This window comes from Apteryx rowi, unplaced genomic scaffold (assembly GCF_003343035.1).
Source record: "Apteryx rowi isolate R43461 unplaced genomic scaffold, aptRow1 scaffold_1083, whole genome shotgun sequence".
Taxonomy (NCBI): Eukaryota; Metazoa; Chordata; class Aves; order Apterygiformes; family Apterygidae; genus Apteryx; species Apteryx rowi.
The window spans coordinates 1-15,308 of NW_020447290.1; the positions used below are offsets into that span (position 1 = coordinate 1).

The 15,308-nt window shown below is 40.8% G+C and overlaps 1 protein-coding gene across 1 annotated transcript in view; it reads left to right on the top strand.

Annotated features, from left to right (window-relative positions):
* The first annotated feature begins 3,273 nt into the window (after positions 1-3,273).
* Positions 3,274-15,308, top strand: part of AMPH (amphiphysin) — a 60,198-nt gene continuing 48,163 nt past the window's right edge. The window contains exons 1-2 of the mRNA XM_026071483.1: positions 3,274-3,318; positions 14,435-14,489. The gene's annotated coding sequence lies outside the window, so the exon portion shown is untranslated. The remainder of the gene's footprint in view (positions 3,319-14,434; positions 14,490-15,308) is intronic.

A 15,308-nucleotide genomic window follows, 5' to 3' on the forward strand; every position in this document is an offset into this window, starting at 1 on the left:
AAAAAAAAAAAAAAAGAAATTATTAACCTCCTACCTTCTCTGTGTCCAGGCCTCATTCTAGGCCTATGGGCCATTGAATGTTCAGCAATAGTCTGGGTTCATCTGCTCTTCCTTTTGCTAATGCCTGACTCCAAACCCTCAATATGGGTAAGTGACCTCAGAGAGCTAAAAGAAAATATTAACACTTCTCCATTGAGATCTCCTTTCTTTGGCACATTGTAGAACACTCCAAGACTGTCATAAAATATTGCTCACTTACCCTCTTCCTGCCCTCATGGTCTGCCAATAAACGGAGATATGCTTGTTACTAAATCTCATCCTCATATAGAAGGGTGGTTAAACTGGATCTGAAGAGGGAGTTTAGACACCTTCTGCTTCTGAGCACAACCTTCATTCTATGTTAGAGGGCCATAAAATGGTTGCCTGTAACATGGACTTTTCTGATCTTTTTTTTCTTCTCTCAACCTGTATCTAACCTTCTGCTAGTAGGCTGATCAAAGAGGTGACTGAACAGGGAATATGAGAAAGTGTTGGCCATTAACTTTTCTGAGCCCTGCTCTCATCCAAGATGTTGAGGGTGCTGAATATTTACCAGTATCCTAGAGCTGTCCATTTCCTTTTCCTGAACCTAGCCCTAACCCAGACTCTGATCTTGACCCAGGTACTGTGCATAACAAGAGGAACAAAATCTGTCTAAAATTAGTGTCAGCCTGTCCACAGAGGAGTTAGAGTTAGAAGAAGCCATGAGCRTGTAGGCAAGCCTTCATCTAGCCTTAACCCTGTGCCAAAGACACTCTGTAGGTAAATGACCAAAGTGGGCAAAAAATAAACTACAAGCTATAGACTTCTGCTGACACCAGATTTCCTTTTTAAAACATAAGGGCTTAAATAAGCTCTGGGAGGTTTAGCAGAGATCAGTTTCTAAGACTTGTTCTCTGTCTGGTTACCTGTCTATTTAGAGTGCTAGTGGCAAAGTTGTGGTCACAATTAGGAAGAGGTTGACTGCAAAAGGCCATACTACAYGTTCAATGGTCAATGGGATTAAATGAAGGATAGGATCTAAAGGGGCCTGTATGTCACAGTTTATTTTAGCCCAGTTTGCTCAGTTGTCTCTGTGTAGAACTGTGGGGTTAGAGTTAGGATTAGGTTAACACCTAAGAAATGAAGAGTGAATGAACCCTGGTTGTCTTGTGTGTATTGCATGGGCTGCAGGATTTCAGGGAGGGCAAGTATCACTAGCTAATATCAAACCACTAATACTTTATTCCCAAACATGGGGCATATCTCCAGTGAGTTTTTTAGGTTGTGGTTTGAGTTAGGATTAGCATAATTGGAAAGCTATGTTATTAGTGGTTATTTAATGTAAACCTGGATTAAAATCAGGGTTGCTGTTTGCAGGGGCAAGTTTGAATACTGCCTCTTAGCCTCAATTTAGTTCAATAGCTGTTGAGATCTTGAAAGTTGGAGTAAGAAAAAAGCAACATATGAGGTAAGTGCTGTGAAAGGTAGGTTATTCCCCTCTGGGCCTTGCACTACTGTGCTGAGTGCACATCCAGAGACATGAATGTATGCTATTAATGTTTTGGGAATGAAAAAAGAGCATAACCTTTCTTGCCCTGGATTGTTMCTTCTGTTGTGAATAGCTCAGACTCTACTTAACATGCCTTCTAGTTGCTCCTGTGACCTTGACTTGAATGTGTTGCTTTTGGTCAGGAGGCCTCCCTGGCAGCCGTCTCTTTGAAAAGGAAATGCTTCATTTTCAGTGAGCCGTCTGGCATGGATGAAAATCATGCTGTAGTCAGGGATAGACCATTTGGCTCACTGGTGACAGGGAGAAATGTAAAGGCCTATGGCGATGCAAAATGTTAAATGAAACAATTCCTCTGTAAAACTATCCTTGATACTTCTTAATATTTTACCAAGAGGTTGGTAACGAGAGCATCTGAGGCCCTTGGGACTAGTCAGCAGGCATAAAAACAACTCAAAATGCCCAAATGAACCAGAGGAATGAAAAGTTGCATAGCTATAGGCAGCAAAAGTCTTGGACAATGTTTTCTCTCTCATGTCACTCTTTCTTTCTGTTGTAAATATGTCAGAACTTCCTTTAAGTTCCATGTGCCAAATATGTAGGTAGTATTTGCATCACCCTTGTCATCACCTTCACCTCCAGTTTCCACTAAGGCAATGCTCTCTGCGCCTTTTTGAATACAGTTTTTTATGGCTCAGGGCTGACTGGAGGGGAGAGGCCAGATGGTCTGAGAGAGAATATGGCAGGCCTGGGTCCATACAGTGTTTRTTTTGAGAAGACTAGGAGGGATGTTTATTCATGGTATTGGTTAACTACTATGGTTTCCGTTTTTGCATTATTACCTGTCACTTTGTTTCCTCTGAGAATGGAAAGTTTGGGCCCTTTTTCATAGGGGAACAAACTGAACATTGCTGTCTGAGACAGTGCGTCCCTCATGCAGTATTCTGTAAAGWTTTGGGGGCTGGTTGAAAAGAAGGATGAAACCCGTTTGCACCTACAGATAAGTCTTCAGTGTTAAAAAGAATGGCTAATGCTGGGATTTAATAATAGAATGCATTCATTGTAGTTAAATACTGTGTAAAGCATAGCTGTTTCAAATTACTTTCCAGACTGCTATCACACGAATAATCCATATTGCTGACATATTGCTGTACATTTATTGTCTGGTAGGTGACAATCTACTTTTGAGTTAATGGTGGGGGAGAGGGAAATATGAACACAAATAAAAGTTTTAACTGCTTCTTAGCTCTAATAATTTCTCACTCAGCCTTACAGTTCTTCCAGTGCCAGCAAATTTGTCTCATTCTTCCTTGCTTTGAGAGTCTGATCCTTTGCTAAAGGAAAAGTTGCTTCATATTTAAAAAAAAAAAAAAGAGAGAGAGAAAAGGAAAGGCAAGAACTCTGTACTTTGCAGTAAATTTCCATACACATATACATACACATACACACCCAATGCTCCTGCCTACATAYGCAAAATGTTTTAGTTTGTGTCTGTAATCATCCTTTGTTATTTTGACAAAATGGTTTCCTGTGTGAACTTTAGAAACAGTAGTGCATGCAACACCCCCAAAATATAAAATGCTATTTAAGCATAACTGTAAGAACAGAAGTGTTGAAAGTAACAGCATTTTTGTATTGTGACACTAGTATAATTATTATAAGATCTAATTAATTAATTAATTCTTTTTTTTTCTTTTTTTCCAATATAGGTCCTTCAAAAACTAGGAAAAGCAGATGAAACAAAAGATGAACAGTTTGAAGAATATGTTCAAAATTTCAAGCGGCAAGAGGTCAGTTACTTTTTTTATTTCTTTAACTGTGTCTTAAGAAGAATAGAGTGTATTTTAACTTGCTGCTTTTGAAGAAGATGCTGCAGGGCAATGGGTAAAAAAAAAAAAAAAAATGTTTTGAACTGTGCAGGTGTAAGATTTTGTTCTGCCATTTCCAAACAGAAAGAAACCCTTCAATTTGTGCATGCAAAGGGCTAAGAATTGCATTTATAATAAAAGGCCAGAATTTAATCATAACTAACATCATCATGCTAGAACTCCTTGGAATTGGTGGCATGACAGCAGACTTGTAACAGTGTATCTGAAAATGGAAGGTGACCCAGATTAAATACAGTTTTGTAGGTGCCACAAAGAAGCGGTGTATCTGCTTGGTTTCATTTTGGGGATCCTTTTTATTTGTGGTATGTAATATTAGTGGGTCTGTATGAAGTTAATAGATGAATAGTTTTAGATTGCTGTGTGTTTTTACACATCCCTGTTAGTGCAGGGATGGCAAGGACTGTGGTGGCAGAGCTGATGAGGCACTCCTGGGGAGCAGGGCTCAGTTGTTCTTAATGTTATAAACATACCCATGAAAACAAAGGTGCCCTGAAGATTTTAGAATCTACTCCCAATGCAGTCCTAAATTCTAACYTCAATTACTCCTTGCTTTGCTGGACAGACTTTTTTGCTCTGAGGTGACTAATTGCAATTAATTACATAGTAGCTTTCTAGTGTAAATTAATGCTTACCAAGAGCTGCATTAATGCCACCAAGAAAAGAATCTTGTTATATAAGTGTGAATTGAGGTATCTATAGTCTTTGTGAGCTATCCTTTAGAGACGATCAATAACAGCCCTAAAGGGTGAGAGAGCTACTCCCACACATTTTACATGATGTAAAATTTGGCTTATGTCAGTGTTTGGGACTCCTAGCCTGAATCAGTCCTATCTACCACCTGCACTTCTGTCCTTCCCATGCAAACACAAATCCTGCATGCTGATTACCAGGACACTGATGAACTCTTTTGCATCTTATGGTGACAAAGCCATTATTTTCCTCTCTTAGTCTAGAAGAGAGGGAGGCTTCAGGAGCCAGTGGGCTGTGTAGATCTTCACTCTTCCCCAGAGATGGCAATGGGAGGTAAAAGAATTTGTTTCTCTGTGGAGGGTGGTTCTTCCCTCATTTTCTTGAGGTCTGGAAGGTGCTGGGATTTAATGGAGCTGAAGAAGCATTCAGGAGCTACAAAGCCCTGCAGAGATGTTGTATTTTCCCCTTTCGTCCTCTTTCTCTTTTCCCTACATGTTGGGATATCTTTCTTTGGAGTATTTTTCTTCCTGATTTTTCTTATATTGCTGCTTATCCTTGCTTTCAATATCACAGCTGTTTTCACAGCTAGTACCTGTGATACTGGAAGTAAGGATGCATCTGTGGGTTCTAATGGGGTGGGAAAGAAGCAGCGGAAGCATCCCCATGAAGAAACAGTTCTGTGGGATGTATTTTTAGCTAGATATTCTGAGTAAAAGAAAGAAGAAAGAAATTTTTTCAGAACAGCAGAACTGTTGCTCTGGGCCATTCAGGTGGCTTGCATGCAGGACCCCCACTATTAGAGGCTGTCTTGCCTTCTGCAGTTCCCTCTAGGTTTATTTGGCTCTGTGTKGGTTGCCAGTGTAGTCAGGTCTTTCTATACCAGAGACAGTCTGAGGGAAAGTTCAAACTTTATTTTACATTTCTTGCAATCTCCCTTGGCAGTGAATTAGCTCTATTTCCTGGCCATCTCACTTACCTGCATTTGGTTTGGGGGCAGATTGTCACTTCAGTTCTGTGTCTCTTTGTAAGTTGTGTATAGCAGCTGATGCCATGTGGGCTCTGGGGATCCCAGTAAACTGAAAGCCGTGACAATGGTCTATTTTTCTTGTTTCCCTGTCTTCTTGAACTTTGCCCACTTGGGAGGTCAACTGGTCTTGCAGAAAGAATGATCCTTTTATTAAAACTGTCCAGAGATATTAGATGAGGGCTGCCAGTTCAGCTCAGGGAAGGGATAGCAGGAGAGGAAGAGCATAGCACTCATTAACCAGGAAACAGGTAATTGAAAAACTGAAGTCTTAGTGCACTGTTCCTTGCCTGAAGAGTAGATTGGGTGGCAGGTATGTACCAAACTCAGCAGAATGTTCTATGTAAGGATAATTCCAGCACATTGATATTTTTTTTCTGGAGGAAAAACCTGTTTAGGCTGCCCAGGGATCAGTTCCCACTTCTTTTTGAATACAGCCCCTTATGAACATGCAAACCCACAATTGAATTACCCATATGAATCGCCATGGAGAAACTGAGTCATCCCATGCCTAGAGAGAACAGAGCACAGTGGCTTTGCAGAGCCTCAGGAATCTTGCTGTCAGAAGCAGTAAGGCACTGCAACTGAAAGCAGCAGTCCAAAGATTTTGATTTTGAACAGTAAATAGAACTGATATTTACCTTCCACTTAAATTAAGTTGTAAACAAGAAAACAAGAAATTGCTAATCTTTATTAAAAAAAAAAAAAAAAACTTGTGGACCCCATAAGCTCATTTATGACAGATTTTCAGTATAGTGCAAGAAATTTTTCAAAGCTTAGACTTTCCATTCTGCACAGCTAATTTTGAATGTGCAAATCTCTTAATCAACCCTGAAGTTTAGAAAAAGGAAAAAAAAAAAAAGAAAATCCTGCATGTTTCTCTCTGCTGTGAAAATATCAAGTCCATTGGGGTTTTACCTGAAATTCCATCTCTGTTCTGTTACTCAAGGAATTGTAGCTTACACTTTTTTTTTGACAGGAGGTTAAGTAGCAATTTCCATATCCTGAAATGTAAAGACTCTCAGTGCTTGCTTAATTTTTGTGAGAGATCAATATTCTCTTTCATGTCTATGCATGAAATCTCGCATTTACCTCTCATTATTACTTTTTTCCATATGGAGTTGAGATGTCAACAATTAAAATATATTTGGTGTATAAGCACATTAACATTGCGTATTTTATATGCACACACAGAGATTTACCAGTTACTSTTCCAAAGTAGAAGCCAAAGAAACGTTGTCAGAATAAAGTGTCAAGTGCTGCAGTTGCTCCTTTATAAAATGAGGTAAAAAGGAAGAGCCATTTTTTTGTTCTTCAGCAAGCAGAACCTRCTTCTGTGAATTACTTTATTAAATGCATGCCTTGCAGTAAAAGATACTTCTCTGGTATAATTGTTAGGGGTCCTGAGAAGTTTTATTCTGGCCAGATACTCATTTGCTGCAAGTTTGTTTAGCTTCCTGACAGCTATAGCACAACATTGATTTCAAGATGTTCTTTGGGACAATTAACCTGCATTGAAGCACTGTTTTTGTATTAGCCATGCAGCCGATTTCTTGGAATTCATTAGTGATCCAAGACACCAAAGACGAGATTCACTGCCTACCCACAGGCACTGGATGTGTCTCAGAGTGTCCCACCTGGCCCCTGGTGGCAGCTCCAGAAGTGCATGGCTCTGCCTGCAGTCCTGTTTAGTGGCCACYGGCTCTGCGAAGGCCTCTCAGGTACCTCGTGACATCTCCAGGGCAGCAGACACATGTGTTTCTGCAGCTGAACCCTGCCCCCAGAGGGGCATCAGTTCCACATTGCAACACCTGAACATGGGTGGCTGCGTTTGAGCTCAGGCTATCCAGATGCTTGTGCTGGACTGGGCAGCCTGGTAGGAGGGCCTAGACAGCAACTGTCAGAGCTCTGGGGGCACATGTGGGCCTTGCTGGCCCTGCCCTGCCCCATGTGGGACCCCCACTCACACCCGCCCAGGGGTCCCATTTCAGCTTGGCCCTGGGCACTCAGTCCCTGCCTGAGCCCCATCTCCTGCTGGACCCTGGACCTGGCTTATCCCCTCACTGTATCGGGAGCTGTAGATGAACCCTGTTACCAGCCCCCAGCTCTGCCTGCCTGGCTCAGACCCTGTGGGATGGCACCCCATCGGTGAAGGGGTCTCCCTCAGTTCCTGGCTCGGTCCCCCTCGTGGTGCAGCCCCACTGAGTTGACCAGGTGCCTTGAGGGGCATGAGTCACTCATCTAAATTTTGGCTTCCAACTGCCCTTTCACAAAGTTGAGCGTCTCCCTTAGGACCTGTTGTATTTGCCAGCCCCCTGTGGGTCTCACAGGGTGTCACAAGAGGCGTTAGATGGCTATGTTAAGCGAATGATGTGACTTTAGGATTTTCTGAATTGCTCTCTTGATTCCACTGACTGCACTGACAAGATCTGTGCTGGCTCTAAGGGGAGGTAAAGCAGACAGCTCATGTGTAGGCAGTCACAGGTGTCTTAATCTGGAGCTGAATGAAAGACATGATGAAGAAGGGGAGCTCCAATATGCATTGTAATCACATGAAATTCAATCTGTGTTCTGCAATATCTTCTTTCCTCTGTGTGTTCTTGGGCATCCCATTTATTTATTTGACTATCTTGAAACCCACTTCATGTCCTTCCCTCAGACCCCTTGTTTTATGGATCTCATACATGGTTTTGGAATGGAGACAAGAATTCAGGCAATAAACAAAAATGTGAGCTTTAACATTACTTTGAGTGGGAGATACTACTTCCGATTAGCTGTTATCCAGATTTCCTTAGTTTTCTGTGGAATCCCATACTAAACTGCAGGGCATTCTTGATGCTTGTTAAGCTGCAACATATGTTGCTAAACCAAGTTGATGCCAATGTTGTCCCCCAAAGTAAGCTGGACACTGGAGAACAAAATCTAGACTCTGGTGGGAGGGAGCTTGCTTTCTGCAAGCTCTGGAGTATTTGCAAACTGCATTCGGAGGTAATTTGTCTGATTTTTCAGGAGCAATCCCCAAATGTACTTCAGATACTAGATAAGCCAAATACAGGCAGATACCAGCTGTGCAAATTATTTTGGGGTGGTGGGAGGGGGGAGTCTCTGCTGATAATCATCTCATCCTGGAATGTATGCTTAATAATTATTTCATGACTGAGGGGGCATTTTTTTCCACAAGAAGAGACATGGTGCTCTGATAAATCTCATCTCAGCCTCACTAATTTCCAGTCAGGCAAGATTCCCAGGAATGTGAGGCTCTGTTTTGTCCTATAAATCGATTTCTGAAGAAATGGTCCAGACCCATTCCAACTAATTCCTTACTTCAGCTGAGAGAGTGCGACATCTGATGTTTTGGGGTTTTTTGACTGTGCCTGTTCATTGCTCCAAGTGTAAAGTCTGAACCAGAGTCACTTTGGGCTGGTTTTGATTGCCTGTTGAATACAACCTATTACATCTCTGTTGATTTTAATGACTGTGCTGGTTGTTCTCTGTGAGGATGTGAAGTTGAGTGATGAAGTTCTCTGGCTATTTTTAGAGTAGCCTGCTACAGGTTTCTTCAGGAGTCCTTTGCCATAGCTGACCCTTGAGATAGTTGACATAGCCAGGCTCTGGAGTTCAACACACAGATTGAATGTGATCCAGTTCACACCAACAGTTCCAAGCAGTTTTCTCTTAGACCTGCTACTATATTGCTTATAGATGCAACTATAGTCACAGAGACTCAATTCAGTATTTAGAAAGTCTAACTTGATATTTTATGTGTATAGATTACTTTTAGCCATACACTTGTAGCCTCTGAACTTGGTGTCATTGTACACCCCAAATTTCCATTAAATCCATTAGGCTGGGCCCTTCTTTGGGAATGTGAGTATGCTTGTGGAGAGATGTAACAGGTATGAGGGTAGAATCCTAGCTTAGAGAGTGAGAGGTTTAGCTGTGAGGTACTAGAAACAGAAAGCAAAATGTTTGGGACTCTCTTTAGGGAGGATGCCAAATAGACCAAATTCTCTATGGGTTATTGTCATGCTGCAGGTACGAGAAGGATACCCGTTTAAGCCTCTCGTCATGTTATTTTCTTATCCCAAAGCCTTCCTTTTTGAATTTGTTTATTTTGTGTAGGGTCCATGTCTGAACCAAACAGAGTTGCTTCYGTAAGCAGTAGTCAGAAGCAAAAGAGTAATAAGAGTATGACTTCAGGCATGGAGCTTTCTTATGTGGCTCCTGGGGGGGGGGGGTGTCACTGCTAACACGGGGCAGCGGATGTTGGTTCTTGCCTTTTTTAGCCCATGTTTTTGGATTAGTCCAAACTGTCTGAGGGGCCTGCGTGATTTCATGCAGTTTCTTTCATCTCACGATGTTACTTTATTACTGGAGCAATGAAGTTATCACTCTTGAGCTTTCTTGGTGACTGGACTACGAATTTGAAGCACTCTCCTGGTAGATACTGGGATTCCAAAAACCTCTGTTTTTCCAGAGCAGTTTACAACCCCAGCTTTTTTCAACTCTTCTTTTTTTTCCTGTGACACACTAGACAAGTAATTCAAAATCCAAGTCTCTGTTAGCTGGTAGAAAGAGAAAAGAAATGTATTTCTTCATGAAYAAATTTCCCAAATTTGGGAGACAGTTCTAGGAGCTATAAGGGAGTGAAAAATGTTCAAATAGGGTTGGGGTACAACATTGTACTGTGATATGCAGACATATTTCATACTAAATTATGGATTCATCCCAAAAGCCACTTATATTTTTGAGCTTTTTGTAGTGATATAGTTGTTTATAGTCATTCTTCTGAGTTCCCTAAAAGATGTGTCAGTAAATACTACCTAAAGTGTTTCCAAACAGAATGACAGCCATGCTTTGTTACAGGTAATAACTGCATGTTCCAACAGAGTTTCTGCCAGGTGCTACTTAAAATGCTTTCATCTGAGCTGATTTTCCCTTGTGTCTTAGTGATGAAATGAAAAAATTGCAGTGTTAGACCTAGAGCTGCATTAATGATTAGCTGTTTTGTATTTATATGGGGCAAATTAGTGAGAGTCAAAAGCATTGTCAATGCCTGGAGCATACAATACTTACTAAAGTGGGGTGATTTGTCTGTTTTTTRGTATTAAGCACTTGTGACACTGACCTTTCCTTTAAAGATGTATTGGGTTTGCATCTTGTATGTGACATGATAGATAAGTCAAACTCTTCTGTTCTGACTGGAAAGCTGCGAATAAATGATACCTGGCAAATAGGTCRTCTGATTTCAGCCTTCATGGAGGGCAAAGTGACCCTTATACTCTGCGCAGAAGCAGTGATTTTCCTGATGCATCAGCAAGTGAAAGGTGGTAAGACCCAAACTCTGTTTTTTAGGGTTGTAGTTTTTAAAAGTTTTGGTAGGTCTTTTCAGCCTTTGAGCCAACTGCGCTGTGTCTCTCTGTCTTAATACCTGTGCTCTAAGACATGCCTAAATACTATAAATAAATTAATGAATAACCCCAAAAGACAGTCCTACTGAAAAGGCTCAGTGCTGCCATCAAGGCCGGTAGGATCTGTGGCTGCAGATGACATGACCCTGAGCCACTGAGCCTCCTTGTCTCACCAGGTGCACATCTTTCCTGGATACATAGAACTGACCACATTAATAAGGCTACAGAGCAGAAAAAGGGAGCTGACAGCAGCACCGACTGTATACTACAGTGTTCAAAGTACCAAATTGTTGTTTGGGACATTACTGTGGAGAACTGTATTTTTTTTTTAGTGAGAGATACTGTTTTGGGTGATCAGCATGCCATCTTGCTCAGATGTATGATATGACAGGATTGCCTGAGAGATCTTTGTTAGTTTATCTGTTGATTTTGACCCRGTGAGCTATGAGCACTGATTTCTGGTGCTGGAGTCTGTTGATAATATGCCCGCTGTTATCAACCAACCTGACTGTGAGAAATCTGCTATTAAGTAAACTCTAGAGACAAATGTCAATAGTATTCTTGCATATTATGAAGCTGTGACTCATTTTGCTGTCTCATGTAAACCAAATTCTGAAATGGTACAGGAAGTATCAGTGCTCTTTTGGGAAATCTCATTTCCCAAGAGCACAGCATCTGCAAAACGACACCTACTTTTCATTACCCTTAAAGAAGCTGCACCTCAATTAGCAAAATGGATGGCCTTAATGAAATTACTTGGAGCAATTGTTTCAGAACCACCAGATGCTTCCATCTGACAGACCAGAAGGGAGAGAAAGTTTGGGAGGTGGTTAGCATGGAGAAGGGGAAATATTAAATATGCTTGAAATCTGAAAAACAGTGCTTTTAAACTCAGTATATGACAGTTTGCAAGGTGCGTGGAGTCAGCAATGCAATATTTTCATCCTGTGAGTATTAGTTTCTTAGGTGGTAAGAGTGCATCTGCCTTCACTAATAGTGAGCTTAGTTTAGTAGAATGGGTAGAGCACAGGTGCCTTTCACAGAATTTACTGGACTGAGGACTTCTGATGCAAATTAAAAAAWATATATATATATGTATATATGAAGGTCCAATTCTGTTGCCATTGAAGTTGAGAGAATTCAGAAATGGAATGGGAGCTGGCCCATGCCCATGRACCCTTTAGTACTATGTCATACAGCATTTGCTACTGAAGGAACATTCTTATGGCTCTATGTTGTATGGATATTTCAATGGCTTGTGACTTATTAATAACCTAGACTGAGGGAGATTCGTGTTAAAATTATTCTTTTGAATGAATCATGAGAATTTCTAACAGCGCATATGGCAAAATAGTTGCATCGTGTTTTACTGCTTTGACTTTTTCCTCTGTGTTTTCCTGAGCAGTGRTTGCTGATGACTCGTGGCACTTACCAACCACGATGTACGTCATAGTGTTTTGGGGTACTAGTAGTAAAATTGTGCAATAGCACAGTTATAAACAGCATTTGAGCAGTGTGTGTCCCTGACATGCCTTTTGTTGTGTGCTAGTTATTCTTGGTGACAGAATATCACGTGTATGAATAAATATAGGCCTTTTCCTGGAAATGAGGACTGCTGACAGGGTTCCGAGCCTTCCAACTGCAGTTTTCTTGTTTCCAAAACATCAGAAAATGTTACCATCTGGGAACCTGTTCAGCTGGACGGTGATGAAGAATCTGGTTGCTGTGAGTATCTACTTGTTCCCATTGTTGCCACAAGCTAAGAGGCAATACTCGTGCTCATGCTCAAGGTGTGAATTGGAAAGATAATTCCTATACATTCATGTGGCTTCTCAGAGGACAAGGAGTCCTCCCAGGAGGTTGACACACATAAAAGGGGGACTTCTCTCTTACTTCCACTGTGCGTCCACAGATACTCATCTTCAGATCTTAGAGCAAGAGCTTCTTTCCCCAGGTTCAATATTCTTTCCTCTCTGCCAGTATCRTTCATTTAATGCCTTTCTCCATGGAAAGCAGACAACTTCTGTCATCCTCCGCCTCCCATTCTATCACCAACAGAAGTAGAAAAAAGTCCTCTTCTAAAGTGGGTTAGGATGATACTGTGTTATGTAGGATGCTATAATGTGTTGTTATGATAGAATGGYAATTTGTATTAGGCGGTGTGAAGATGTGTTGTATTGGGTTTTTTGTTCTTTTTTGTTTTGTTTGTTTAATTGGACACAACAGCAAGCTACCACTACCCCTTAGAGCTTACCCTTTGTTGTGTTGTGAGTGCTGATGCCCAAGGGTTCGGGATTCCACTGATTCCCACCCCAGGTGCTTGCCTGGCCCTACCTTGGTGTGTAGCGGTGATCCCAAAGCAAAGGAAGGGTTTGCCTTTCCTTAAAGCATCAAATATGTCCAAAACCAGAGACAGAATGGTGGGCTGGATGCATAAAGTGGATTCAGCCTGCTTTCTAAGCCTGCTTGGGCACCTTTGCCTGTGAAATTCCTTAATATTTCCAAGGCCTTAGAATACTGGTAATATCTGTGCTCTCCCTTGTTCTCTTCTTACAGTACATTGTAATTTGGGGCTTTTGCTCTTCAGTTCTAGAGGCCTTCAGTTCCCAGCAGGRAGTTGGGAGAGGCGTGTGAGTTTGGGAGATGTAGTATGCATATTGCAATGTGTGCCCTGGTTAGGCAAGTGGTTATTTTTGGAGAACCACCGCTTGAATTTAATGTGATTGCAGGCAGATGGATCTTAAGACCCAGCTAGTCTCTTTCAATCTGAATTTCTCGTGATCCTCTCTGTTTGAACACTCTGAGCATTGCTGTCACTAATGGCAAATCCTTCGCTGATGGGCAAAGTCTTTTGACTTCAGCAGAGTTTTAACACTTATACCAGTTGAGACTCTGCTTCCTAAATATTAACACAGGCACCCTTTTGAGGTTTAACTTTCGAATGAGAAATATAAGAAAAATTCCAAGGTGTTCTCTTGAATATTGCAGCTGAYTTTTCCATATGGTGTAGCTCTGTGTAAGAAAGGTAACCACAAACGAATATTCCTGTAGTTTCCAGAAATTTAAATAAATAAACTGGAGGATATTAGGTACCAATAGACACAGAGGATTTCCAAATTCTTCAGGCTATTGAAAGTGTCCTAGAGAACAGCTTTTTAGCCATAATGTATGTCCCATAATGTAGCACAAATTTTTTTGCAAATACTTTTTTGCAAGTACAAGCTGTGATATGGTCATAGATAAAGTAAAACAACCTATTGATATAAAACAAAGAAAGATCACTTTAATATATTTGCCAAGGAAAGAGTTGAGATTTCATGGCAGACTGCACTTGCCAAGCTAAACRAAATAACTATTTTAACACTATTGTTTTTACAGTTATTTACCAAATATTTGAAAATCTAAAATATTATGAAAACTTTGTCAAACTAGTAAGCCATTTATGTAAGTGCCTATATCTTCATCCAGTCCAAACTGGCCTAATTTGAGTGGTTTCCAAAGCAGGTGGAGCAGTCTTAATTGTACTACTTTTGAGTTTCATGTTAGGACATTGGCCAGGCTGACTTGATGTTGGCCAGACTGGAACTTGGCTGTAAAATCTACCTGTCTTTGACTGGGATGCTTCCCTCTGTAAAGAGCTGAACTAAAACCAGAAACTTTAGCCCAAAGTTACACTATGTGTAGCATCTTGCACAGGCCACCTTTTCTATGTGAACCTGTGTATGCACCTGCAGCAAGTATGTTTGAAATGCTTGCAAGTGACTTTATTCATCAGATAGCTTGTGAAATAGCTTTTTATTGTTAAGCTTGACATACTACATGTATGTTTTAAGGCATATATTATAAGTGAAATGTGTTTTTCATTTTTTTGCATTTTTTTCTTTTTTTCCAGGCAGAGGGTTCCAGGCTCCAGAGAGAACTGAGAGGATATTTAGCTGCCATCAAAGGTGAATTTTAAGTCATGTTTCCACAAAGCAAACTTTTTTTTAAAATTGAAACAAATAGGCTTGTTTAAAGTCTGCCAAGACAAATACAAATAATATTGCTTTTGTAATTAGTAGACCATATTTCTGTTTTGGATCTGGTGTAGGCACTGCAGTCTATTCCTACATTTTCTGCAGCTTTGACCTCAACTCATGGGCATACAATTTTGCATGCATGGCTCTTCCTGGGCTGTGCTGTGTGTGCAGGACTGCTGCCCAGGTTCTCACATGTTGCATGCATGTTGAGCACCAGTGAAATCTGCACATGTTGTGGTGTTCACCTTTGCAAATGCTAGAAAAAGAAATACTCCATGCAAGACGGGGTTGSAAGCAGACTGTGTTATCTCCACAACTGTAACATTTCTAGGTATTGCTAGTCGGATGGTAAATCTCCTGCTGAGATGCTGTAATTTCTTGTGTATTTCTGACTGCTGAGTCCAAAATTGGTTTATTTTTTTAAAAAGTTTGAAAATAGAATGCTTTTGATACTACACTGAAGAACCAGTAATGGTTTGCCAAAAAAAAAAAAACCCAAAAACCCCTTAGAAATCACTGTGTCACTCACTGTCATAATAAAGCTTCAGCAGCTATTGCCAGGCAGGGTAGCTCTTTTTGATGGGAGTTATAAAACAGGGATCAAAGCAGTAGGTTAGTGTCTTTGTTTATTATTTGCTGGATGGACTGAGCAATGAAAATTCTCTACCAGACGTGAGGTGTTTCTCCTTGCAGGAATAAGCACGGAGTCTTTCATGCTTGGAGGAAATTTCAGCATCTTTTTTTTTT